Source organism: Austrofundulus limnaeus, unplaced genomic scaffold (assembly GCF_001266775.1).
Source record: "Austrofundulus limnaeus strain Quisiro unplaced genomic scaffold, Austrofundulus_limnaeus-1.0 Scaffold33, whole genome shotgun sequence".
Classification (NCBI taxonomy): domain Eukaryota; kingdom Metazoa; phylum Chordata; class Actinopteri; order Cyprinodontiformes; family Rivulidae; genus Austrofundulus; species Austrofundulus limnaeus.
Genome location: NW_013952435.1, coordinates 1,415,403 through 1,439,843, shown reverse-complemented (window position 1 = coordinate 1,439,843; position 24,441 = coordinate 1,415,403). Strand labels below are relative to the sequence as shown.

The following is a 24,441-nucleotide window of genomic DNA, read 5'->3' as shown; positions in this document are numbered from 1 at the left end:
CACAGATCGAAACTGTGACATACCAAGTAGCTCACATAAAATGACTGAAAGCAATATTTTTAATTAAACAACAGAGACCTCCTATTACAGCATAATAAGAGTCATGCTGCTAAACTCAAATTCTGCATCAGATGAGCGTCTCTGAGCGTTTTTTTTCCCCCTCAATACACTAAGAGAATGTGACACCGTCTGGATTAGGGAACCACTTCAAAGACGAGGTAATTTGGGATCATTAAGGGAACTTCTAATTGCCGAGGAGCCACCAGTAAGGAGCCGTGGCTAGCACTCACTGCGTTCATCATTTATGAAGCTGGGTTGCAGTTTCGAACCTTTAATGTATTTAATTGGCTTAACTCTCTTCCTGCTGCACAAAAAAAAAGTACAAAAGAAACTCTGCTTTGGTCTCATTCAGAAGAACACTTTCTGACAGCTCCATAAAGTTGGTGTCATAAAGCATATCCTCATACTTCACTAATCAACCAGACCAGACAGTTCATATAATGTGCTTTTTTGGCTGAAATACACGGGGTAGCCGACATTATATTTTCTGAAAAGCTTGTAAACTCATCCAGTTCCTACCAGTCTATCATTCTACAAAGGTTAATGCACCTTTCTGCCAAATCTACCATATTTTCCGGTCTGATGAATTACTGATGTCCAAAGCATTTGTCAGTTTGTCTAATGAAACAAACCTCCTCTGGCGTGGCAAACAAGCATCATTTTTGCCACTGCAGGAACTGCCTGTTCAGTCTTATTTAGGAGTAATACACGGGAAGTGAATGCCTCCTGCTCAGTGCCACAGTGTGCTAAAGAGGATGTGGTTTAATCTTCACTTCCATCTTTAATGAGATCTGATGCAGGATACTGAGATATCTGCTGAAGCACAAAGCAGGCCAGCAGAGAAATAGATGGCGTGTGATGAAGTCATATGCTGAGACACTTGTGTAACTTTTTTTTTGTTGTTCTGTTTAGCTGTGTCAGTCTTTCAGACACAGCCTTTATGTGAGGGGGAAAAATGCACAAAGTGCAGAACGGATGGAAACTTAAGAGCTGCCAGTGCTGCAGGATCACCCTGGACAGGCACCCGAGGATTTAAATAAAATTGATCTGCGTAAAGTCCTCACCCTCTGCTCAGCAAACCCTGTTGTGTTAGCATGTTTGTTAGGTGGCAAGTACTTCTCCCCGGCGAGGCATGAAGCTCAACAGAAAGTGATCGATTTGACTAAAAACCCTGACTTTTCTCCCCCCACATCTAAGAAGAAATGCAAACGTTCAGTCTCCAGCCCTGGTGGATACGCTGTATATTCTAAAGCCTGACCCCTTTCACAGAGTCCTTTGAGGTATGAAAAACATACTCCTCAAGGTCTATGGTCCGCTCTGGGAGCGCTGATACCCTGTCAATAACTCTCTTYAGTGTTCCTCCCCCAGCTTGCTCAAAAAGAGGGAGCATTCATTCTCCAATTAGACCTAATCAAGTTTGAATTGAGTTAACAGTCATATGTCAATCTTTTCTAGCACTCCGGTTGCAGATATGTAATCTCTAGCGGTGTCCCCTGGGCATATTTAACTCATACATAAATACAGTGATTGTCTCCTGCAAATATATAACATGTCACTGCTGGCCAGACAGCAGGTATTGGTTACAGCCACCCAGTCTAGACTGGCGGCACACTAGCTTTGAGAAAACTGATATTTATTTATGTATTTCTGCCTTAGAATAACATTTTACAACAGAAATAAGTAACTGATGGAGTTCAAAACCTTTTGAAACAAATGCATTCCTGATGTGAACTTAAAAACAGAAAATGAGCTAATAGGTTAAACATCAAGTCTTAAACATTTGTCTGGATAATAATAAAGGTTGGATGGATAAGACTGATGATCTGAAAGGGAGTCAGATTAAGAAAGACGGTTTACAGCTTGCAGCCTGTAGGATATATAAAGAAAGAACAGTCCCCACTGTGGGAGCCCATTGGCCCTCAGAGCATGGTCTTTGACTAATGTAATCCATGATCTCGCCCGTCCCAATTAAAAGACGAAATGGCCTCAGAACAGCTGTAAAGGGAGGCCTCATAGGAGTGTACTAACTGCTGTTAATGTCAGAAGTTTCATTTAAAGAGCAGCAGCTGTTTTGGCTCCATGCAGGCCCGCTAACAGCACACACAACCCTGTCCATCTGGAGCGATGAAGCAACACCACCGTCCCCTGATCACACAAAATCACTCTGCTGTTTACTCATTTCACTGGCTGAAGTCAATCACTGATGACAAATAAAGTGTTAGAAAAGGGTGGGATGTTTAACTTGAAAACCATAAAGGGTTATTATAAAAGAACCCAGTAGTATAAGTAAAACAAATCAAAGTAATGTCTAGCAGGAGTGAAAATAATTTTTGGCTCACAATCTAAATCTTAAAATTGGCTGAATATGATGATCAAGGAATTTGTAATGTTTTTTAAGGATATATTAATTTTATATTGCATTTAATGTATTTTTTTATTCTTGGCCTTTTGCTTTTTTAAGTTTTTAGCTAGGCTTTAGTAATTGTAACTCCTGTTTTTTGTTCTATTTAACTTGTGTCTTCTCTTAGTTAGCTTTTTGTTACTTTTACCTTCTAGCTATTATTTTACTGTTAGCTTGTGCTTTGCTCCTTTTAGCTAGCCTTTAACTATTTTAACTTAATTTTTAGTTAACTTTTTGGTACTTGTAGCTACCTTTTTGCTTTTTTAAGCTTGTTTATTACAACTAGCCTTTTGCTATTTTTAGTTTATAGCAAACATTTAAAACTTGCAGCTACTGTTTAGCAGTTGTTAGCCTGTGTTTTGCTCGTTTAATCTGTCTTTTTCCACTTTTAGCTTACATCTACCTATTTTGTTACTTTTAGTTTATAGCTAATAATTAGATCATTTTATTTAGCCTTTTGATATTTTGTTTTTAGCTAGCCTTCAGTCAATGTAGTAATGTTTTGTCATTTTTAGCTTGTGTTTTATCCTCTTAGCTAGTCTTTTGCTACTTTAAGCTTCTACCTGCTTTTCAGTAGTTTTCTGATAGACCTTCGCTATAGTTAGCTTTTCAATAGCCTTTTGCTATGCTTAGATTTTCAATACATTTTCCAAGTTTTAGCTTTAGCCAAACTAGCATTAACATAAAAAAAGTGATTAAGAGGCCATCTTGAGTCGAGTTGACTCCAGAAGTCAATCAGCTGCAGACAAACTTTTAATAATTATCTTTTGAAAGTTTCACTCTGTCCCATTGTTATTGAGATATTTTGCTAACAATCAAACAAACAACAAAGCCCTAGGGCCTCCCATGGTGGGCAATAATATTATAAGTTCAGTTATTTCCCCTCACCATAAACAATGGTGGAAATGTCCTCATCACGTCGTCACTCAGGATAAACACTTTAATTAAAAGTGATGATAAGTGCAGGAAAGACCAAAACAAAAAGCATAAATTAAGTGTGTGTAGGTAGGTAGTTTTAAGTAAAATAGATTGTTATAGTGCCTTTCATAGATATAAAGTGCTTCACTTTAAAATAAAAAAATGCCGTCACCTTCTTAAAATAATGTTTTTGTTTTTATTTTCAGGAAATAAAAAAAAAACAACTAAAAAAGTACCAAATGTCATTTTTTGATATTCCTGACAAACCTGAAAGAAATGACCTAGGCCATAATTTCAGGAAGGTGTCAATAAATAAACACCCATACACATATGAAATGCATAAAAGATTTACAAATATAAAAAATATAGAACCAAATTTCAACATCCTGCATCTAATTTAAAGCCTACCGTACTTATAAGAGAATGAGTTTTGATTTCTAATATAGTTCAAATGTACTCAGATAAGTCTGCAGTCAATTCAACAAAATCACTCCTCAGTTCGATCTGGCTCAGGGAACAGGAAACAGCAGAGCATGCAGCCAGGAAATGGGCTGCCAAGTGAGAGAACAGGAGGTCCAGTAAAAGATAAAATGACAGTTATTTGTTTAAGATGACAGCAAGAGGATGTTCTCTTCAGCAAATCTGATCAGATAATTCCATAGTTCAGCAGCTTTCCACAGGAAGTATGTCCACGCATGTCCATCACGCTTGTCAAAATGAGCAAGAATACAAGTACAAGAATAATGTCATGTCTAGATTATGTCATTTCCTAACCAAAAAAACAAGCAATGTAGCCCCAGTTTTTATGAGACAGCCAGATTTAAATGTGTAGCAGAGTGTATGATCACAACTCTGCACAACAACGTGCTTTCTGCTTTCACCATGGCACCAGGTAATAATATGCATTTGTTTTCCACCCAATGAATAAGAACCGGTCCTGACCCAACCATTAGATGCAGGGGCATTACATTTATGCAAGAACTGTTTTTTACTGGAGACACAGATTCCATCTCTCTTACCTATTTCCTGTGATAAACAACTCAAAGAGGTGTTCAAACAACACAAGCTGCTCTTAAACATAACTAGTTTGTGGTTTCCAATTTACAGGAGACCACAATCACATGAAAAATCAAAGAACTCGGTTCACTTTTCTTGTTTATAAGTTTAAATGCATCGAGTTAAACTTAAGAAATGTAGCAGAGAAACGCCATGAACTGAAAAAAGTGTAGTGACAGTTTGCCTAATTAATGACTCAACAAGTCATAAGCTTCCATGTTTACCCAACTCTTTGTCATCTTGCAGCTTGTACTTGGGTATTTTTGGTAGGACAGGTTTAATTTTTTTTTGCTGGCAATTAATTGCCTTCTGAAACAGTGACAGAGTTTTTATGACAAAGCCGTGCATCATTGGAGGTATTTTTATTCCACTCCCTGTTCCCCTTGAACCCAGCCGTACAGTTTGTCAAATCCACACTCCAGTTATCTAAGGTTTGTTTGAACATGGAACGGTTTGTGCTTAAAGGCAACGCAAACACAAACACACATCTGCAGCACAAATGCTCTTCTTAATTATAGGGGAAATAGCTCCTCTGTAGTTTAAATTGAATTAGATGCAGGTCAGTGTAGGTATTTAAATCTAAGCATATTTTTAGTACTTCCTAACAAAACAACCATATGGTCATCTGTGTTAGAACAACTACTACTGAACTTTTTTTTAAATCAGGGTTTTATGGCCAATGTACAAACTAAATATATAAACTAAATAAATATCATTATTTCTGTGGCTTTGCAATATCTGGTCAACTCACTCCATGTCCTATTTAAATAATTACATTACATAAATTATGCTTTTGGCTAGTTTCTGAATTAGTAAAATAGGACATTAGTTCCAACTTCAATTCAATCATGCTATTTACAGTTCAGTTCTCTATAAATAATCAAGTTTACTGTTAAATAGTGATCAGATTTTAAGTCTCAAGACAGTTTTCTGGTGGAATTTTAAATATATCAGTTTTGGGACAATCCCACAGAGGAAAAAAATAATGAGAAAAACTGGTTGGTGCAGGAAGAGCACATAAAATTGTGGTTTTAAGTGGTTTAATTGTGCATTTAACAGGTAAATGCAGTGGGACACCATGCCTGGCTGCAGCGTTAATCGTCCTGAAACAACTATGTGTTACCATTAAATCTATTCTGGTTTAGTTTTTTGTTGTTTATGCCCTGTGAGAACTCACATGTCCCCATTGTAGAGAACACAATAAATCCAGAAAACAAGACTGAACTATTGCTTTTCCATTCTTTCTGGCGTCTAACATAAAAATCTTCAAAAACTCCAGTTTATCCAATCTGGCAAAAACCAAAAGAAAAAAAACATGAGCTAAGAGATAAACCGTGTCATTCTTCATAGTCCTCCAATTTAAGCCAGATGTTTGGTCCTGACTGAACTTCTGCTTCAGGATGTAAGAAGTCAAATTAAGCTGATAAAAACAGATTGAACATGTTCAAGTGGCTTGACTTTGTTACTATATTGAATTTGAAGTAGACGGGAGTTTGGAATCCCAAAATAGCATAATTGGTTCTAGTTAGCTAAAACCAATAGGTTAGACCCATGGTGGTAGTAGTTTCTACTTTAAGTTTTGTACTAAGATATGAAATATTTTGGTAATACAAAGAAAACAATGCAGGGGGGAGGTAGTAGAAACACTTAAATTCCCAGTAATGGTGCAATAATTGTTGTAGATAAGAGCAGTTGTTTTTGTAATATGCGTGAGCTGTCTCATCCCAATGTTTCATGGGTCTTTGGTCAGAAGGATTAAAAAATTCCTTAAGATGCTGGTATTAGAGTATTACAGTCCAACAGCCCAAATGGTTGATAGGATTGGAAATGGTGATCATTCTTAAAAAGAGCAATTGGGACTTGACAGGAGGCTGAGGAGAGAGTGGGGCTGACCCTCAGCTAATGATGCTATGCAAAGAAGAAAAAACCTGGATGGCTGGCCGAGGGCTGCGCTGAGAAACAGAGGATTAGAACTTTGCTTTTGCAGAAACTTCAGCTTTGGGCTGATGCAAAAACAGCTTGAATAGTGTGCCTTGCCTCCTTTAAGCCTGCTTTGTCCTTAGAGACAATAGGGCCAGCTAAGCTCTGGTGTTGATCACAAACCCTTACAATTTCACCACTCTTGCTCTTAACACAGCATTTTACTGATTGCTGTTAGTTTAAAATGCTACGACGGCGTCTTGAATCACCCATTTATAGAAATCTGTAATGACGGGAGTGGCGTATGGGGTGGGGGGGTCTCAGATGGAAAGGTACTGCTGATCCACATGGATGAAAAATGCATACAGTGAGATGAAGTGAGGAGGGAAATAAATGAAGGTGGCTGAGGCCACTTTATGTGAGTAATGAAGAGATATGGAGCAGGATTTGAACTGATCCAGCCGCTGCTTTAAATAAAACGAAAAGGTTTAAATGTTCTCTTTGTCGTAGAACTTCAGGCAAATCTCAGAGCTGCACTCTGACCAGAGAACAAATGTGGGGGCGTACTTAGAAAGCATTCCAAGAGATTCTTCCCAACAGTTTAATTAGGAGAAGTCTTCATATTATTATACACCACAAGCTAAACAAAGGCTAAAACAGATCTATACTCCTACAACAAATACTATAAGGAAGGTTCAAGGGCTTTGTAAAATGTATATGATGCTGAATAAAGAGGTTTAAAACGCTTTATAATCAATGCATTCAGGAAAAACACAAATAGAACTTGTGTTTATCGAAGCAGACAGAAGTCCTCTATTGCATTACTAGAGTTCTGACAAATAGGTGCATTTCCTTATTTTATAGAAAATGTTATATTATCTGACTCCTGTTCAGTTTAAAATGCCAGTTTTAAGTCAGGCAGTTAAAATAAAAGCTCTTCAGCACTCATGTTAAATTGTTACTATCACATAATAAAGCTGTGTCCAACAAGTTAAAAGCAAAATATTACTTGTACCCTCGACGAATTTGAACAGAATCCAGTGCTGTCAAATTAAATTTGCAAGTTTTTAAAAGAAATTTTGTTTTTATAAAAGCAAATGCGTAATTTTCCAGACTTTGAAATTATTCACTGTTTAGTATTAACAAGGCACTTAAATTCAAACCAGTCCGGTCCAAGGGCACTTTGCTTTTTTATTTATTCTGACAACAAATGAATATAACAAGTTTTGTGACAAAAATTGTCTTGGCAAGTAAAAATTAAACTCCATTTTCCACGTGAAATTACCATATGAGGCTAGAAGGGTCAATACTAATGAAGTATAAAAAGTTGCGGAGGTTTTCCCCTTCATACTTGTGAAGTCCAGCAGTGTACGGATCACTTAAATAAACAGAACACTTCATCAGAAAGGTCAAAGATGCTCATCAGGGTGTGAGAGCAGCTTGCTCTGAAGCTAAGAAAATGCTCTGAGAAGCATTACAAATGAAAAGGACCAAATGAATGATGGGCACTGACAGCACAGCTACATACAGCAAGACACGCATAAAGATTTCACTTACAGCTTGCCAAAGCACTTATCACCTGTCACTGTGACCGAGCATCTGCTTGCCAATCCATTTGAGTGCTAAGGGGGTGGCGTTTTTTTCCTCCCTCCATCTCATCACAGATGCATTGAAATTCAATCGCTAGTATGGACTCGAAGGGTTTGAAGAGAATTACCCGAGTAGATTAGGCAGCTGGAAAAAAAAAAGAGGTTTAGTCTGATCATTTTGGCTTTCCCTTCTGTTTGTTTTCCCCACACTTTAGTGAAATTAGCAAGCGCAGTCGAATCCACACTCACTGTGGCCACCATGAAGCAACAAACACACCTTCAGGAGCTTCACAAACGGTGACAAGCTAATAAAAGAACCGCCTTTCTGCAATTCCTTGGGGAAACTAAGTGGAATTAAAGCAGAAACACAATCAGAGGACTCAAATTTGAAAGACCACTGAACACTAAAAGAAAGATAAGTACTTTTAGGAATTTTTTTTCCCTTAGCTAATCTTTCTCGCTATTTAAAAGGACATAAACACGTCTGTGGTGAAATTGAAAAGTTTTTGCCATTCTGTTTACAGAAATAACATTAGAACAACTACAGTTGTAATTATTTTTTATATATAAGAATCAGATATGGACAACAAAACTACTAAAGTAATTTGTGGGGTAATTTATGTATATTCCAGTGTTTGCGAAAACACGTCTGACATTTGACGTAAATTACAATTGTCTGACGAAAAACTTAAAATCATCGAACATGTTGATCGACATGCTTCTCAAACCTAGTAAATATATTATTTACACTGAAAATCCCTGCGGATTATCTGTGTCCCACTGTCCGGGCAGACGTCTCCGCCRGACATTTTTTCAGTGGGACAAAAGAGATCGTCAATGATTGGTTGGCTGCCGCAATGCGTTCTGTCCAGGATTTTGATTGGTTTAGGCACCGGAAGCCCTAAGGACGTTATCTGGCTACAGCAAGGTAAGCTAATTTATTCATATTTTTATAAATTTGCATATGTTTTCTTGTGTTTCTGGTGTTTTCTGTTGTTTCAGCATAATTTCTTAAAAGTATGTGATAACTAGTAATACTTTTCTGATTATTTCTGATCACTTCTGTTGGTTTATTAGATCTTTTTGAGCAGCGTGAGTAAAACCCATGGTAAAAAATTAAAAATAATTTATTATTATTTTTTACTACTACTCTAGCCTCTCTTTTTTTTCCAAGCATGCTTAAGTGGCTACAGAATGGGACCTCAAAGGCCACCAAGCCTGGAACCAAGCCAAACTACAAAATAAAGAGAAGTATTAGGAATGAGGAAATCAGCTAACGAGAAGGTGAGGAACTACAGCTTCTACTGCAGTGACTGTCTGAAGAGGACAGGGATGTGCCAGACTGTGGTGATTCAGATGATGATGAATAGGACTTTGAGACCAACTGTAGGAAATTAGAGAACTACTGCTGCACCTTTGATTTCAGTGCCTCTTTTGAGGAAAATTTTACAATAATTTCAATTTAAATATCACTACAACATCTGTAGATTTGAAGCATGGAGTACATTGTCCTATGTGCTTCAAAAATGTCCTGCGTGAGACGCTGTCACGTCTGCCAAAGTGGCAAGTTTTCACAAACACTGATATTCAGTCAAAGGTCTTAAACACAAATCATACTCGCTGACTGACTTGTGGACTTTGACTTCATTACATCTCAGTGGTATCCAAATTACTAGCCTCAACTAGCATCACATTACAAAAAGAGGGTACAAACACTGGCAGTGGGTAAACAGATGATCCAGTGGGCTGTTAAACACATAGTGTGACCTGTTGCATATTTCCCGAGGCACCACATAAACCACCAGAGAAATCCTCTCTTAAGAAATGTTTAAAAATGTGTCTGTGGAAAAGCTGCCAACTGAAATCTCAGGTAGACCATAAACACAACTTGGTGACCCCAATATAGGTCTCCAGACTGCAATCAAAGACAGAAGATATAAGGCAGGGCTACGATACTTTGATGTGTTTCATCCTCAAAACATTATTACCGAATMCCGAATGGGCCGTAAAACTATGCACTTTTACGAGACCAACCCACTCCTTGGAGGATCCATGGTGTTTTGAGTGATTCCTTTTGGTCACCGTGAAAACGAGGTGAGGTGAACTAGTTGTGTGATGCAGGTGGTACTGGAAGTCATCAGACATTAGCAGAACTTAAGTTTATTTTTGCTTAAATGTTGTTTTTCACAACTAAGACCCTGTTTACACAAGACCCTTCTCTGGAAATGCTGGTGGGTTTTTTTTTTTTTCATGTTTATTGGGGTGAATACACACAAAAAAATGTTTTTTAAATCACCCATTTACGTGAAACCGCTGCAGTAATGTGCCAGGCAGTCTGACTTATGCACTGATCATGCAGTGTCTGTATGATCACAGTTATGTCTGAACTAATGAATAAACTAATGTTTCTTTTCCAGTAGCACCTCTACAGCRCGATTTGACAGTTCCAAGGCTTTTCCATTAGCAAGGATTCGTGGAACCAGTCCTATTTTCAGAACTTGCTTTGCTGTGGTTCCAAGTGTACCATGCTAGCCTAAAAACACAACATCAACAGACTCTGTCACTGATTAGTTATGGGGTGAAGTCGCTRGTTGCATCACAAGCACTACTCTCACAACAACACGATCTGCCAATTGCAACTAAAAACTTTTTTGTTGTTAAAATATGAACAAATGTAGATTGAGTTTTAATTTGAGTATTTTCTTAATGTTTAAATGTTTTATATTGTTTTTATTGTATTATGTTCATCACTGATGTTAAAAAGTGAACTATGTTATTAACGAATATCCGCAGGCTGTTTGCGCCTTGAGAAATTTTCTCTTTTAAGTAGTAGTATTTTTTGTTTTTTTTTCTTTCAAATGAAACATATATTTAAAAGAAAAAAAAAGAAGAAAGGATAAGGGAAAGAAAACAATATTTTGCTTGGTGACCTTAAGAATGCTGGAACGATTTATCAATTTAGTAGAATGCTAAAAGTTTTTTAATGAGATATGAACAAAATATTGATTAAGATTTGTATTTGTTTGTGATGCTGTTTGTTGATTATTTGAAATTACATTGTGTATGAAGTTGAGTTTTTTTTATATTTTTTAATTGGGGGAAGATGTTATAAGATTTTATTCTTCTTTCTGCTCCTTTTGACTATGTTGTGATTGTGTTTTTGACACAACAATGTATTATATGTTTGTTTCTATTATTATTAGTTCGTTTTTTATTATTTGTTTGTTTTACTATTATTTGTTTGTTGAATGAAATAAAGTTCTCAATCAATCAATCAATCAATCAGTCAACAACGCTACCATGTCTATTGTTGTGTTGCGTATATTTTTAGGGTCTTCACTGTGTTTTCTGGTGGTTGGCGAATAGCTTAATGAAGCATAACGGCCACCAGCTGGTAAGACAATTTACAAACTCTGGGACTACCCAACTTTACAATGAACCAACCCACTAGAGCTGTTACTGAAGTGAAAAYCACCCAAACCATGCTGTAGAGACRCTAGTTGAAAWCGGCCAWATMGTTCATTTGGTTTTKCTCCTACAAGTTCCAAAGGGTGAGWAACACAAAAAACACCCTGCTGTCTATAATTTATTGTAACTGTTACTGTTTGTAACTGTAAGCAGCTGGATTGGAACAAAAAATGTTTCGACTTATCTGAAAACCATGTAAAAGCATGAGCTTGTAGTTAACCAACATCACAAGCGGASCACCTACCAGACATTACTTGGTGTGGACTGATGGAAGCAGTAGGCTCACGCCGACACAAACAAAGAGCTGCTTGGTTGGACGAGTGTGAAGATCCAGAAACCCATCAGACTATGAGATGAATCAAACACCATGTCTCTATTGTGTATTCCAAGTCACTGCATTGAAAGGAGCAGCGGTCTGAGCCCCAATTATAACCCAGCAGATGACTGCACATCAAACAGATTGCTCTTCCTCTATACTCTAATACTTTTGACACATTGAGGCTTAGATCTGATGAATGACGTGACTGATCCCCGCCAACCCACTCGGAGATCTGGTGACAGAAAAGGACTGTGTTGCTATGCACTGCACAAGTATAAGGATTTCCTGCCGGTGCAGGAAGCAGCTGTGAAAGCAGTAGGCAATTGGAACTTACTTACTTCATTCACTAATTGCCATCGCCATATAGTTAGTGTGAAATTAAACTGCCGTTTTAACAAGAAAACAAAGTTTAGGTATAATTATGCAGTCATGCTTACAGGAAATCAATTCTAACAATAGACTGGTATATCAGTCTTTACACAGAACAGGTATGCTCACGTTGATAAACAGTGGGGAGGAAACAAGGCCATCTCCAGGGAATGCTAGATAATTCCCAGTTGAGCCTCTTGGCTCCCACACACATGTGCACATACACACACAAACAGAAAAGACAAGGATGGAGATATTCATTAGGAGGAGACTGAACTCTAATTAAGCAAGGTGGAAGGAACACATCCAGGTGTGGGTTGCACCTGGTTCCTAAAATTCTTCCTCTGTAATGTCGCAGCCAGCGAGAGACGTGAACACTTTCTCTTTTCGGCGATTGTGATGTCACTCTCAACCGACACCCCGTGTCCTCTGCTCCTCCAACAGAGTGGCACCACRGCAAGCGTGAAATTTGGAGGGCTGGCAAACCATCCAGACAGCAATCCACACCAGCAAAACACACTCGTCCTGCCTGACTGGTAAATAAATTCCTGTTTTCTGCTTCAACACCAGCTCAGACAAAACATGTGCAAGGCAAAGAAACAAGAGCAAAACTAAAACTACCTTTTTTTTTCTTTCTGAGCATGAAATCAAGTATTTTGCAGTTTTCTTCTAAATCAACTAAATTAAAAGTACATCCATAAACCAAGGCAGGAGGGGATGTTACTCATTCTTCATTCTGAGCTGTTATTTTTACAAAAACTGCCCTTGGAACCCATAATACAGCTGTGATRGTTGTGTCTCTGCTCTGGGGCATCACCTGTTGCCATGAAGCTAAATCAGAGTCCGTGTATGTCAGTATCTGCACATGTGTGTTCTCCTGCGACTTGGTGAGAAAATGTGTTTTCAGTTGCTGGCGTTTGTTTGAACAGAATTGTGATGAAAGCTTAGACAAACACGAGGGAWTGTCAGCGGAGGGCTAAAGTCAATAGACTGAGCCTCGGCTGAGCCAGGGACCCTTGTGAGAGACGCCATGCCCTCTGACACGGCACCAGACGGCCTCGCCGCCATCGCTTTCTGTAAACCTCCACCAGCGGGACAGAGTCAGACTCGGACACAGGACAGGACAACTGCACTCTGATGGAAAATAYGGGTATGAAAATAACTCATTTTTGAGACAGAGTTTGAAAAAAACACAAAATAAACATTAAGAAACACAGCCAACAGACAGGGGAGTCCTCTAAATGTACTAGATTAAAGAAGGACAGGGAAAAACATTTAAAAGCAACATTGTGCAAGAAGAAATGAAATCTATTTCAATACAGGCTGAAAAGAACCACACATAAACGTGACAAGCATTCTTGCATTTTAAATGGACTAACTGATGCAGAAAAAATATTCAATGCAAACCTTCACACACTTTCTTTGAATATATTATTAAGATTACAGCCTTGTATTTTTGGTATGGTAATGTACTGTGAAGGCTGTGGAAAGGCAAATGGCACGGCAAATTTCTAGGCCTATTCAAGTCAAAGCTGAAGCGTCTCCATTTYTCTCCCCCTCCCCATTGTCCATTTTTGTGTGGGAAGCCAGCAGAGCAAGCCCGAGTCCCTGTTGACTCAATGCGCTGAGACGTTTTCCCTTTTGCTAGCGCTAAAGTAGGCATGAGCACTAATCCTAAGGGGTTAAATGGAGCCTCCTCTGGGTTTTCCCTATCCTGAGAGAACTGGGGGCGGCTGCCGCTAGATGGAACACTGTGCYTGAATAGATTTGGCAGAATTTTGGCTTCACTTTTTGCAAACTCTGAAAAGAAACTAGCAGCTCTAAACAGAGTGGTGCAACACTGAAAACACTGCTTAAACATCGCTTCGCATTTCTWTCTAATCTTCTCATGGAATATATTCAGGTGATGGGCATGAATAAAGGAAAGGCTGCTTAAAATGATAATGAGTGATCTCACCAAGAAAATTAGGTCACCRGTACACCAGAGATAAAAGTTGTATTAAAAAAAGACTAAATAATGGGTAAAAAAGGGAGTAAAATTAGATGCAAAACATTTTTTAAAATAAAGTAGGAGCATAGGTGCATAAGAAAAACTGTTTCTCAGCACTTCTGTGGTTGATTTAAAGACATGAAAGAGTCAGAGAATACAGCTAATAACTATGCAGTAATTAAAACTAAGTTTGAAGGATTATAGAAGATAATACACTGCCGTAAAGCGGTGATTAAATTGGACATGAAAGAGAAGGTTTTGGAGAAAAAAATACAGTCACAATGATGAATGCTACTAAGCAGGAAATGCTGGCAATTTCCTCATTAGAAATAACCTTTTTAAAGTGTATTTGGCAGCCATTTACTATGCAACTCTGAGACTTAATGAAGGCACCTCTGATACCTTGTGCCAAACAGGAGCCATTTCCGTTTGAAAACAACTATTTTCACACCAATACAGAAAACAGCAGAAATGGTTATGAAAGTCTGGCAGCAAAGCTCTACTGTTTTTCTCCACTGTTGCAATGTATATTTTACTATCTTAACATTGTTTTTTGTGACTGATGATGGCTGCAATGATGCAACTTCTATTGCCTCAAGAACCAATCTACTGAAAACACATTTCACAAAAGTTTTAGTTGTTTTAGACGGGTCAGCCTGAAGTCAGAAATAGCTGTTAAAACAGTATTTATTCTCTTCACACAACTCAATGTAAGATATCACAGTTTTTTTCTCCTCTTTGGKCATTTTCGTGCAGCAGTTGCTCATATCAAACTATTAAAAATGCATTTATTAAACCACCACTGTTCACATTTGGTAGTTCATACAAATCAAACACAGATGGTTCAGCATAGCATCACACACAGCAAGCTGCTGTTTCAGAATTAACCAAATGACTAAAGGATCAYTGATAACAGTCWTGCATTCWGCTAGTTTGTCTTTACAACCTTGGCTCTGTGGATACCTCTGATATTGGTTTTAAAGGTTAATAATAGTGTTTAAACAAGACAGTTGTACAATGCAAGCACATGAGTCCTAAAAGGTTTTTATTATTTACTTGTGTAACTACTGCAATATAACAGGCAAATATTTACAAGTCTGTGTGAAAAAAAGCTTTGTTCAAGGACAACTTTTATCTACATCTCTCATTAATGCAGTAAAAATTGAAGAAATGCATCAAGTTAAAAAAAGAATAATGGTTGATGTTTTATGGACAAAAAAAAGAACAAACCAAGTCTATATAATCCCTTTTTTTAATACTTACAAAAAACTAAGTTTGCAATGCAACACCCCGCAATCAACCCCAATTGTAAGAAAACTCTAATGAGAACCTTTCATATTCACGACTTTTCATAATTTGTTTAGATTGTTTACATGGTAACTACTAAAAAATTAACAGAAAATCGAGTTAAGTTGCATGGTTTAAAAGATGTAGTTAAAAAAAGAGGAGCTCAGAACTTCTACTAATTTTATGCACATGTAGAGGTTCCTCCAGTGTAATAAACACCAAATATACTCTTGCTCTTGCAAAAATTTAACCTCAAATCACCTCAGAACTGGAGAGAAATAAAGAGTCTACTCCAGTTACTTGTGTTTTGCCTAAAATGTGCCATTGGAAGCTCCATCTCAAACTACTTGCACCCCCTTGTTAATTGGTGGGTGGATGCTCGACAAATATTTCTTTCAAGAAAGTCATAAACGTCCTTTCACTTCCAACAGTCTTGTAATTGCCCCCTTCACCTCTTCCTTTAAGCCCCTCTTGAATGCGGTTCCCGGCTGCAGAGAAGACATCCGATACCCGAGCCACTTGGGATGAGAACCGGAGCGCTGGTGTCAGACAGCGAAGCGTAGACGCCGCCTCCTTTGTAGGGGTGATTGGAGGTGTTGCCTGAAAACACCTTTAGGTGGTATTTAGAGCAAGAGAGGGGGCTCGAGGTTTCGCAGCTTTCAGAACAACTTGAAGTTAAGACCTCAAAATGTCATCATACCCCTATCCAAGTCTGACAGCGAACATCGTTTTAACCCCTTCCAMTAAACCCTTACAAGTCGAGCCTCAGATGCCATTTTTCTGCCTGTATGGAATTCTGTGAAATAACTGGGGCATTGCAGAGGGCGGGGGAGGGGGCGTTGAAGCTAACCCATCACTAATACACCTTTAAGTCAGGCAGGAAGGTAGTCACAGAGCTGAGTTGGTGAGTAGGTGTSAAGTGGGTTGCTGGTTCCATGATACCACTTTCAACACTACTGATGAAAACTGAACTGTCCCATTTAAGACGAAGGGCATATTTATGTTACAATATATCTGCATCAGTGGAAAACAAAACAGATGAGATAAGATTATTATTTGAAAAGGGTCGTTATGAAACAGCCGTGAGGGTAAACAAAGCTTTCATACATAATATGAAGGTAAACCTATGAGCCATTGTTGGGATATACTGTAATTGTTAAGCAAATCTGAAGCATTTCCAAATGATTTATTATGATAAATTAGACTTCAGCCTAGTTTCCATTTCCTGATTTGAAGCAAAACCAATAGATTAAAGAAATATGCTGAGTGAGTACAGGTATGTGAGCTCACTTGGTGGAAAAAACTTCCAGATTAAAGAGAAACTAGGCACATTGTGTAAGTCGGGGATAGGCACCTGTTGGGCCATGAGGCGCAAGCCGTAGGACTTAAAGCCTTTAAGAATGCTTTATGTAAAAAGAAAAAAAATAATAATTAATAATAAATTGTTTTATTTTGGGAGGTAGACTATCCGTTGACAGAATTTCAAAGTAAATCCATGTTTTTAGTCTGCTTAGAGATGTTGTCTGCCTTGAAGGAATTTTATATGTCACCACTACAACATGTTGCACAAAGCTAAATATATGAGGTCTAGTGAAGTTGCAAACAACAGACTTTAACAGAACCACACAGGAGTCTACACTCAAGGCGTTTTATGTTCTTTCACTTCAGCTCCCTATTGTGAAAATTTCAGCCAATATCGATAGCCCATATTAATATTGCTGTTATGGCTGATAACCTTCTGAATAACACACATTAACTTTCTCAAGTAACATGGAATGTAATTTGAAATGTATTCTTGAATTTATAGTTGGCTGCAGATGAGGGGTTCTGTGTTCAGTGTTTTTAATTAAAATTTTAATTGTTTTTAAATTTTTATAATCCTTTAAATTGTCTATATGTGCATGGTGAGGATATGAGCTCTTGCCACTGTTTTTCCAATGTAGTTTCTCTATTGCAAATGGCAAATAAACTTGAACTTGAACACCAATATTTACTGATATTACACAAACACACAAAGTATTTATATATACATACGCAGAAACATACTTGTCTTATTATGATATCATAAAAAATGACTAGACCACTGACATGGCTCTCTGCTTCAGTTGTTACTGGCTTTGCAGCATCACTAACACTATCATGATGAAATAGATTCCATTTCACCAACCATTTCCCTTCCCAAAACAGAAATACAAACGGYAACAAGTGGGAAATCAATATCGGACATTAATATWGGCCCAGTTTTACTCATCGGACAGATMCCAATATGTTAAAAAATGACCAACATCGGCCAATACTGATGTTAATTCTGATATATCGTGCATCCCGACTAAAGTGTTTATTTTTGTTTGCTTCAAACATTTTGCATTCATATTCATTAAACAAAAGTACAACTGTTACACATGCATTTGAGCATGAAATATATTAAATTACTGCATTGTGTGTTGCTTTATAAAACAAAGGTTTTTTAAATGGTAGCTTTATTACATTTGGGTAAGTGACCCTCTGGTAGTGTCAACAAACAACTGTGGCCCCTTTCATCATTTATGTTGCCCATCCCTGGTCTACGTCATAAAAAAAGAAAAACGGACAAAGGGATCTTCATGTTTATTCTCTGGCTGCAGAAACACCTGACTGCTGATGTGATCAGTCATGGGAGTAACACGATAACTGCATCAATGAATTCATTTTATTCCGTGTTGATGTGATGAACTCTTTGTTTAAACAAAAATTCTAAAATTACGCGTAAAAACAGTTTTGGGGATATAAATGTGTTTTTGTTTTTCTATATTTACTTGTTTCAATCAGTTTCAAAATATACATTACACACCACTGCAGAGAAGTGAACCCTTTGATMACTATGTTGTGAGATCAGGAGGACTTCTGTTAACTCAAAATACTATTGTCTGAGAAAATCACTTCCTGATATAACAATGCAGACTATGAGGTACTGTATAATTATTTTATCTTATCTTGAGTAGGTTTGTTTCCCCAGATAACATTAATCCCGACTTCCACTTCTTACAACTTTAAAATGCAAGTGACCTTTTTAGGAAGATGCATGCCTGTGATCTCCAAGGACTWAAGCATTATATTCACTCATACACTGAAGGAATTAAAGAGTTTGAAAGCTACATGTTGTTTGAAAGGTTATCTCAGCACTCAGTCCATTGTGAAGATAAATGCTGCAGTTTAACTACAATGGTGAAAATGACGCTAAATWGGCAAATTAAAGTTTTAGTGCAGATATAGTAAATCTGTTACAAAAGAAAGAAAAGGTCGTCAATTAACTGTACTGACAACATATGTTGGACTGTGAAAACACTGTATGGTAATTCTATCTTTTATCTTCTTTATTGTGCTGATTAGTGCAGAGGGGGAAGAGTGGTCCGTCTGATCTGATCACAGAGCATTGTGTTTGGGGTCATTAACCTATAGGGGGTCCCTGAGGTTGACAAGTCAGCTCCCGCCCCKCTTTACAGACTTTCTGGAGCTCAGTCATCCTTGAGTCCCTCTATGTGGACAACACAACAGCAACCAGGAAAACAATCAAAGAAAACAAATGGTAAAGAGGAAAAACAGCCGACTGTGCTTTTTTTTAGCATAGCTTGTCATTCATCAGCAAACACAGAGCCTGAATAACCGAGGACCATGTATCCACTGTTAGTTTTATTCTTTATCAGGCAGCCATGTCCCGAGACAGGAAGGGGGTCACCTGATCCCTAAACATCTGGGATTTGCATCAGAAAACCAATACTTTTCTGCACGGTGCGTTAGCAATAACGCCTGTGGCAGGGTGCTGTCTCATGTAGCAGACATCTGCATAAAGATTCAGTCAGATCCATCAGTCAAAACTTTCTGCCGCCACCCATTCCGCAGCATCATGGCACCTACATTCATTCATACAAGCTCACATAAAAAAATAATCAAACAGCTGTCTGTTTTYCCCCCCTCATTCACTGAATGTCTGTGCTTTTTCTTTTTTTATTCATGTCACACATTTTGCAAATCAGAAATGTGAATACTCCGGCAAACCTGACATCACGTCTCATTCACAAACCAAATTTCAAACTGTTGTGGTATTGAAAAGCAGCCCTTTTCAGGATGGCAACAGAAAAATGAAGGGCCCGCGGCAGAGATCATTGCTGATTGCCTGTAGAGGAGGAATATGCAAATAAAGCAGAAGGTAAATGAAAAACAAAGCAGGAGTTTTGGCAGCAGCCTTTTTACGTAGTCCTTTAATTTGGCATTGGTTGGGAACATGCAAATGTCAATAATGAATTCATGTCAGAGCATGGAGGAAGTGAAAAGACTGCCTTTTTCCTTGGTGAGGCCCGGAACAGTCTCAAAACCCACTGCAAGCTTTTCAATAAACACTAAACTTATGTTACAAAATAAATAAAAAATAATGAGCGAGTAAAAATAACAAGTATTGTTCAAAGCGGTACACAGAACCAATCCAACTGTGTTTATGTATCCTGGCCAACAGTCAAGAAAGTAGGGCACCRCAGCCTGCCAGCTGTGAGCCACAGATATTGACCAAAGCACAAACAAAAAAAAGTTAATCAATTTTCTGTTTGAATGAATGTGATGAGAGGCTAAAGTTGGACTAAGGACAGTCTGATAAAGACCATGACCAAGGGCAACCTTGACAGCAGATTTAAGCTAGCACCAGGCAAACCACAACAACATAGGAAACAATCTTAGTGTTGTCTAAACACTGAAACCAGACAGACAGACTGGAGCACGTCCTTGGGAAAGGAGACCACCTTTCCCCCTTGAACAAAAGCCTAACAGGGCAACAGATTTCCACTGGTCTTGAGATAACAGAAACCCTACACCATCGTCCTCCAGTGGGGCTCTTTGTACGTCTAAGAGAGGGTCAATCAGCAGCCGCTGACAGATGTGTCTGCAGTCGATTTAGGAGAGGAAGCCATGTTGAGGTCAGGCACAAGTTTGTCTGCTCTGTCCCCGTGGAAGGAAGACCCGGATCAGGACGGGATGTCCAAGATTGACCTTTCCTCACCTCATAATCTTTGACAGGCAGCACCTGGAYGAGCCGGGTTAAGTTTTGTGCCGTGTTGTTGAATTCACGGTACACAGGCAGACAGATAACTCTCGTCTGAGAATCTCTTTGTGTTTCAAACAAAAGTGAGAGTCACTCCAGCTGGAAAGCAAACAAATCGGAAAACCTCCAGTGGAGGTCTAAGTAGTTTTGGCAGATGCTCCAGGCTTAAGTGTCTGTTCAATTAGGCACTCCAGTTAAGATGGCAATCATGGTTTAAACCSTGTGCTGCTGTGTTGAAGCTGAAGTTGGAACAGATTTTGTCCCAGGCCAAATATTAAAATCAGGTTGTTGGCAACGATTTGTATTCCAGTCAACTTTGTATCGTGTGCTGAAGTTTTCACTTGTTTGTGTTTTTAAGCAACAAATATACAGTATTTTGCTGTAATTTTCTTCAAACAGTCCAGTTTTTCTCTTTCAGCTAACATTATTAGAAGTAAAACATAACTATGGCTCAGTTTCTACTGTACTGGTATTTTCCTCAGCCTTTTTAAACCGTCRTCAATTATTACAGGGCAGCTGCTCTGCTGTGACAAACACCAACCATTGGATATTTCAGCACCCCCAGAGCAAGCGAATAAAACCTCTCTAATAAACCTGCTTGTTTACAGAACATTAATGGAGACCCTTCGGGGCATTCAAAGTAAAATAATAAGAGAGGCTTGAGGTAATAATCAACAGGCTACAGTGAGGAATATGTACAAACAGGGAGTCTGCACATTACACTGGAAGCTGTATACATCACASAGAATTGATCCCCACCGGCAACAACAACAAGATGGTATTCAACAACCCATGAACAAAGCTGCTCCATCGCAGCCCCATGCTCAYGGCTGTGGGGGTCTGACTTGTCAGGTAGCCAGAGGGGGAAAACACTGGATATGATGCAGGACAAGAGTGTGTTGGCTGGGTCAGYTCTGCTGTGCAGATGTTGACTAACAGCCTGACTCATCTGAGCCCAAAGAGAAGTAAAACCTGCCGCTTCGCTTTATTTAAACATGAAACCAAAGAGTCGAGAAAAGGCTCAGATATGTCAAAACAACTTGGGTTTACTGTGTAATAAAGAGGACATATCTGCAAAATCCACTTTTTTAGCAGTTAAATACAATTTGTTGTGTTCTTGGAGTCTCTAGGAGGCAGAAAATATGAATTTAGTCTCTCCTAGTGCTGCATAGATATCTTTAGAYGCTGTTTGGGTCATATATTTTTTAGCTTGTTTAATTGTCTCTATTTTCTGTGATTATAATGTCACATTATTTGTGTCAGAACTACCAAATAAGTTATGGACCGACCAACTATAATTTTGTGGTCTTCGTTCTCCTCTGGCAAAAGAGTCTGCGCTGCTAAATAGTCGTAACCCCTCTATCAAAYTAGGACGGACTGTTCTGGAAGCTGAAAGGAGGCGGGGTTGAAAGCATTTGGCTTTAAAGAGACAGCCTCAAAACGAGTTGAATTAGATACGCCTCAGAAAAGGGGTGGGGCTTGTGAGGAGGAATTCAAACCAAAGCATTGCAGTTCCACYTYATAWGGATTGAAGGATTTAAATGTGAAAAGGGATTTAAAACCAGGATATGCCACCTTAAAAGTAGGCAAACGATGCTTTTACTTTAGTAGGGGTGCTTTTTGTTGACGAAAAAAATCTACAACCCACTTCCCTTTCTATAATAAAAGAAAAGAGAAACAGCTTTAAGCTTTCCAGTGTCTTTTTCTGCCATTTATTTTAAAAGGATTAGAAAATGGACACATTGGCCATGGGTTGAACATTTAAAGTTAAATATTTACCGGATGAATTTGATTAAAATGCATCTCTAGTACTAATACACTCGTGCACGTTGTTTGCCTGCATACAGGTTCACAACYGCAGCCCCACATATCTGAAATTAGCACAACTCAAAATCCCTGTCATGAATTATTCTGGTTTGCTGTGACAACATCATCCAATATTCATTAACTGTCAACKTTAAAAGAGCTCATCTGCTACGAGTTTCACACAAAGAAGATGAAAAAGTTTCAACTGTGTTTTAAATGTCATCTTCAATCTTGATGTAAACAGTTAAGAATGCTAAATATACAATTTCCTCCCTCGAGTTTAGAAATAAAACTAAATTCACAGTGCAGATTAAAAAAACTCCGACGAATATGGCTGAAAAATGTTCAAACATCAGCATCATTAATACCAAAACAACTTCCTCATAAAGCATCTGGCTTAAAAATAAAAAAAATAATAATGTGTTGAGAAACAAATCATTCCAACATGTGAAGGTTTCTGTCAGCATATTCATACTTTCTCCTATTTTTATTTTTATTTTCTGATGATAGGATTTAATGYGTTCTTTAGAAACCAGTTGTAGTAACCAAATGTGACCAATAGAGTGGGTCTCGCTAGGCTCATTTATTACAAATCCCACCCCCCTTTTCAGGTATGTTTATTCAGAAATACACCTGAACCGTTGTAAAAGAGTTTATTGAACTGCTGATTAATACATTTTTTCTATTATATTTACAAACCRTGTCGTTAATAGATGAGGCTGAACCACGGTTAGCCACTAGCTCACAGCTAAGGATGCTAACCCGGGTGTAAATGTGTAGCATAGCTGTGAACAGGCTTGGCACAAGAGTTAAAAACTGTACGGTATTTATGTTCTGAAGTTGATTCATGCACTATTTTGAGTGTATTTTGTTATATATTTGTGTATTGTGATGTTTTAGAAGACGGCCACYTGAGTTGCATCAACTCAGTCAATACACGCCTGAGCAGAGGACAGAACGTGTCCGAGGCTCATTTATTTTAAATTCGCCCTTTTTTCCAGAGCTGTTACAGGATCAGTGCACACAAGAATGTGCCTTTTCTTTTTTCTCTTTCCTCCACTCCACCTAGTGTTCCTGATCAGCAGTGCAGCTCTAAAACACAGAGGAAGAAAGAGAGCAAGAGAGAGAGAGAGAGAGGGAAGCCCCGCCTCCAGGTGATGTCAGCGCTCTATTGAAGCAAAGCTAGAGGCACACACAACTCCACATTTGTACTGAGGTCCACTCCAGCACTCTGTCCTCTCACACACAGCCTGCTGATTGTGTGTGTGTATGTGTGAGAGAGAGAGAGAAAGAGAGAGAGGGAGAGGGAGGGATGGAGCTACCAAACAGCAGTGCTGCTGCAGATAAACTAACACCTCTATCCTTGTGAATGAGGAGCTTTCTTTATATTTTTTTGGATCTGCCTTGAAATCTTCAAAGCCTGGATTGGATTACTATTTTCCTGCTTTGAGCCATGATTTAAAAAGGATACCTGTTACTTTTCTTTTTTCTTTCTTTTTTTTTTCTTGAGGGTTGATTAAAGAGGTAAGTGTTCTTTCTTTGCTGGTACAGTCCTGTTTGGGAGTGTTTCTTTTGCCTCTTCTTTTTTGGACCTTTTTCTCCTCCTAAATCCAGATGATTGAAAATGTTGAGGGATCGTGAGGAGCTGAGTGAATAAAAACAGTTTCATTCCCTTTATTTGTTCCCCCTCCAGCGCTCGGCCCTGTCAGTAAATAAATATGGGCTCCCTTCTTTCTCTCTAAAGTGGCTAAGCTTACAAAAATAACAATGATGATGATGATTTAAATAACTAGCTACTGAAAACAAAAAAAGATCTTCCCTATTTTGTTCAAATRCTCACAGAAAAATGAGAAAGAAATCTGTCATGCAGCCCGTTCCCTTCCTGCAACTTGCTGCTTGGATCGCGATGCATCCTCTCATTTCTGACACAAACCAGCATTTTGAGACAAATCAAACTCCTGTTTTATCAGATTTCTCCTCAGCTGCAGAGAACATGCGAGACGACACCCAGGACCACTAGAATCTGATCACTGTTACATTTTTTTGTATATTTTGACATTCCTAAAGAAAGTGGGGGGACGGATCGGTGGGGAATATTATGCAAACTTGAAGGGATCAGTGTGTGTGTGTGTGTGTGTGTGTGTGTGTGTGTGTGTGTGTGTGTGTGTGTGTGTGTGTGTGTGTGTGTGT

General features: G+C 38.4%; 2 protein-coding genes across 7 annotated transcripts in view; one reads left to right on the top strand and one right to left on the bottom strand.

Moving 5' to 3' along the window:
• The window catches only part of macrod2 (mono-ADP ribosylhydrolase 2), a gene marked incomplete in the record, with an annotated part of 450,891 nt that overhangs the window by 338,369 nt on the left and 88,081 nt on the right, over nucleotides 1-24,441 (bottom strand).
• The window catches only part of flrt3 (fibronectin leucine rich transmembrane 3), a 9,498-nt gene continuing 8,518 nt past the window's right edge, over nucleotides 23,462-24,441 (top strand). Inside the window, exon 1 of the mRNA XM_014005958.1 lies at nucleotides 23,462-23,775. The gene's annotated coding sequence lies outside the window, so the exon portion shown is untranslated. The remainder of the gene's footprint in view (nucleotides 23,776-24,441) is intronic.